Here is a 4471-nt window from a genome sequence, read left to right on the forward strand (position 1 = left end):
TAGATGGCTAATAAAGAAAGCCAGCCTCATATTCAGTAGAGAGTGAAGGAAAGGACAGAACAAACACACAGAACAGTTGCTATTTGTCTAAATCTAGATCAACCATGGAATACAAAGCAAATTAACCTTAACCCCAAGCGTAGGCTTTCCAAGTAAATGGATGCTTTCTATATTAAAGGTGGGGGCGGGGGGGGGATATACCTTTTAATTCCAAATAAGAATGCATTTAACCTTAGACAAGCCCCAGAATGAGATTTTGTCTAATCTTGCTACCATCACTGCACAAGAAAGGCAGGAATAACAGAGCATATTAAGATCAGAAGGTGAAACTTTATATTTTTTGGAATCTTTCATTAATTGTAAAACATAGTTCTGATATGGTTAGAGACAAACTGTATTTTAGCAAAGCTGGTTTCAGTATTTGCACAATATAGTGTTTGTATTTCAACTATGGGTATTTATTTCACATAACTATCTTTACAGACCATCTGGAGATGTAGAGTTCTCACAGCATAAGGACAAATGAAGTGTGTGCTCTATTTTTCTGAGCCTCTTTTATAAATATTATGAGATGGCATAAACGGAAAACTTTATTTCCTAACGTACTCAATGTAGATCCCGTTATTGTTCCCCTGTTTTCAAAACGTGGGTTTTACCCGAGGACCGTAGGAGTGAGAAGGCCATTTGAACTGGTGTGTGTGTCCACCACAGAATGAAAATAAAACCAGGGCAATTACTACCCTTGTGAGGCTGATTCTTTCTCATTTACTTCTTACAGAAGGGGCACTGGAAGATGTGGGAAATAACAGAATGTGTTCTTTGTGTAAATACTCAGTAACAAAATACAAACTACCCAATATAAAAAATGTGAGCTCAGAAGCAATAACCAATGAAATCTAAGCCGTAGCATTGAACCTGATTTGCTGAGGCAGGAATAAAAAGACAGAAGCCAGAATGGACCCCAGGCATCACATTTCCTTACCTTGAGAAGTAAAGCAGCCCCAGAATCTTCAGATACAGAAATTAAACTAAAAACAAACAAACAAACAAAAAACCTCACACCAAACAAACAAATAAAAAACAACAACAAAACAGAAATTAAAGTAGGATGGAAATACAAACTTTAAAATATTAACTCAGCAGTATTGAAAGTAGTGCACTGTTGGAGGCGGTCAATGGGGGAAGAAAAAGAGGAGACATATGTAATACTTTCAAAATAAAGATTTTTTTAAAAAGTAGTGCACGCATGTGCTTAAAACATCCTGTATAATAAAAGCCCAGCGACCATAATGGCAGAACGACCAGAAGGACCGCTCAACCAGTCACTATGAGGTGCACTGACCACCTCTTGGTCCCTTTCCCCGGCTGGCAGGCTCCCATCACCCAATGGTGAACAGGGACCCGAGGGTAGGTGGCGAGGGATGCGGGTGGCACCAGGCCAAGGCCCCCGCCCCGCCGGTCGCCCCACACACAGAGGGCAACCCACGGCGGGGGTGGGGCCGGCGAGCGGGTGGGAATGGCCGACTTCTTGATGGCAAACTGGCTACCGGGGGTGGTGGTGGTAGGAGGCAGGGTCAGCTGCTGGCAGCCAGGGAAGATGGCCCTGATCGCAGGCTATGCCTAGGGACCGTACCCGCGCACGAATTTCATGCGCCAGGCTTCTAGTACAATGTATACGTTGTTTAAATGGGCAAAGAAAAGCTATGGGACAGTATCAAAAGAAAAAAATGTTTGTTGGTCCAGATGGGTCATATCCACAAGCCCAACATAAAATATCTTCTTCTATTTTCTACGTGCCATTTAAAAGGAGACTAAAAATCTCAATAAAAACTGTCCTTGGCATTTAAAGTGAAGACGTGGTTCTTCTCTCGGTGTTGTAAAAATAAACCGTTCAGGGCCCAAAGTGTAAACACCAAAGGCCTATATAGATACCGGTCTGCGAGGAGTGAACAGGTAAGATTTTGAAGTGCATTGTTTTTTACATTAATGAAAGTGGTTTCCTTTTTCCCGTTTCAAAGTAATACCCCACAGTCTGAAAAACACTGAAACTCCACATCCCCATCATCCAGGAATAACCACTGTTAACATTACACATCATTCTGTATAGCCTTTGAGCCCATATGGGATTTACATTGTGGTCCAGGTGATTTTTTTTATTGTTTTCTCCACCTAACATGGGCATACCAAGTTACTGAGATTGAAGGAATTACTTTTGTAAGGCTTTTCCTGGAAAAGTCAGGTAAAAAAAACACACCACCAAAAATGTAACTGAAGTCCCTTTCTGCCTCTCTAAAAGTTGAGCCCCCCACATTAAAACACAGAGAGCTGGGGGTCCGTGCCACTGACCTGCTTGCTCAGGAACTGGCGTCTCCCCAGCTGGCTTTCCCTCGCCCTCTGCACCACGCTGCCAGCTACTGAGCGGTGAAGCCACAGAGAACAAACAGGTTCGGCAACGGTCCAATGGCCCATCATCTGCAGTGAAACGGAAACACCTCTGTTTACCAATGTCACTGTCGCAGGAGAACGCCACCGCATACGGCTCTGTGGTCAGGTTTGCGTTCTATAGTCAGTCTTGGTTTAAGGGCCGACTCTGACATTTCCCAGATGTATTACCATGGATACATTACTGAATCTAATTCCAATTCTATTATCTAAGGTAGTAAAAACAGCAGTACCTGGCTTCAGAGGGTTATTATAAAGGTTATGCTACACAGTAACACATAAAGGGTCTCATTAAACGATCAGTAAACGTTACCTAATTTTATGATGATTTCAGCTCAACAGCCTTGACTATCTTATACGTGACAAGCTAAAATGAATTCTATGGGACCATTTTCTATGACCAAAAACTTTCGGCTTTCCTAAGGAATGAATAAACGTACCTACTAGACTAAGGAGAGAAGTGTTTGCTTCCAGTTTGGAACGTTTGGCTGTTCTCATGTTCTCTACCTGTTTCATTGACACCACTGTCATCAGCATTTCCTTCATCACATAAACAGGAAAACTGAGTTCCAAAGAGGTGACTTTTTCATCCAATGCCCCACGATCAATAAGCTGCAGAGCCAGAACTAGTCCCCTAACTGTGGCCCTAAGTCCAGGGCTTTTCTGCATCTCCTTGGTGTCATCCCAATAATATGAAAAATAACTGCTTAATGCCTGGAATTGGGATGAATGCTTACACTATTGGTTTTTAAGCGTCTGAGCCTCCATAACAGTCTAAACATGTGTGGCAGGACTAATCCATGCTAGTGTATACACCTGGCCGGGGGTCTAGCCTGCAACTGAAGTATGTGCCCTGGACTGGAATCGAACCCGGGACCCTTCAGTTCAAGGGACGGTGCTCCAACCACTGAGCAAAACTGGCTAGGGCGACAGTTAATACTTTTGAAAAGATTAACTGATGATATAATTACTGGATATTACTTGGTTTCTTGACAAAATACTCCAAATAAAATATGAAACAAGAATTGCAAAGGCCCTGGCCGGATGGCTCAGCTGCTTGAAGTGTTGTCGCATACACTGAAAGGTTTCAGGTTCGATCACTGTCAGGGCACAAACCGAGGTTGTGGGTTCAAAACCCATTCGGGGCCAATGCAGGAGGCAGCAATCAATGTTTCTCTCTCTCTCTCTAAAGTCAATAAAAATATATCCTCGGTTGAGGATTTAAAAAAAAAGAATTGCAGCTCTTTCCCTGCCACTGCGGAGTTTCACGGAGGCGGAGGCTTGGGTGCGTTCAAGATTGGGCTCTACCCATAACCCACCTCCATGGCCAAGGAGGGCATTGCTGCTGGAGGGGTCATGGACGTTAACACTGCTTTGCAAGAGGCGCTGAAGGCCGCCCTCATCCACCATGGCCTCGCGGGCGGAATTCGCGAAGCTGCCAAAGCCTTAGACAAGCGCCAAACCCATCTTTGTGTACTTGCATCCAACTGTGATGAGCCTAGGTATGTCAAGTTGGTGGAGGCTCTTTGTGCTCAACACCAAGTCAGCCTCATTAAGGTTGACAACAAGAAGCGAGGGGAATGGGTAGGCCTCTGTAAAACCGACAGAGAGGGGAAACCCGGGAAGTGGTGGGCTGCAGTTGCGTGGTGGTTAAGGACTAGGGCAAAGAGTCTCAGGCAAAGGATGTCATGGAGGACTACTTCAAATGCAAGAAATGAACAAACAAACTTGGCTTTTGTTGATCAAAATAAATAAATAAATAATTAAAATGAAAAAAGAATTGCAAAGACACATCCATATAAAATTATTTATCTGGATTGATATTATAAAAAGCATGGCAAGTGCTGGCGAGGATGTGGAGAAAGGGAACCCTCGTGCACTGCTGCTGGGAATGCAGACTGGTGCAGCCACTACGGAAAACAACATGGAGTTTCCTCAAAAAATTAAATATGGACCTGCCATTTGACCCAGTGATCCCACTTCTAGGAATATATCCTAAGAAACCAGAAACACCAATCAGAAAGGATAT

At 43.6% G+C, this 4471-nt stretch overlaps 1 pseudogene; it reads left to right on the forward strand.

The window, feature by feature from the left end:
• The first annotated feature begins 3765 nt into the window (after positions 1 to 3765).
• LOC103290532 (40S ribosomal protein S12-like) lies at positions 3766 to 4160 on the forward strand (annotated as a pseudogene).
• The last annotated feature ends 311 nt before the right edge of the window (positions 4161 to 4471 follow it).

The sequence above is a fragment of the Eptesicus fuscus genome, chromosome 11 (assembly GCF_027574615.1).
Source record: "Eptesicus fuscus isolate TK198812 chromosome 11, DD_ASM_mEF_20220401, whole genome shotgun sequence".
NCBI classification, from domain to species: domain Eukaryota; kingdom Metazoa; phylum Chordata; class Mammalia; order Chiroptera; family Vespertilionidae; genus Eptesicus; species Eptesicus fuscus.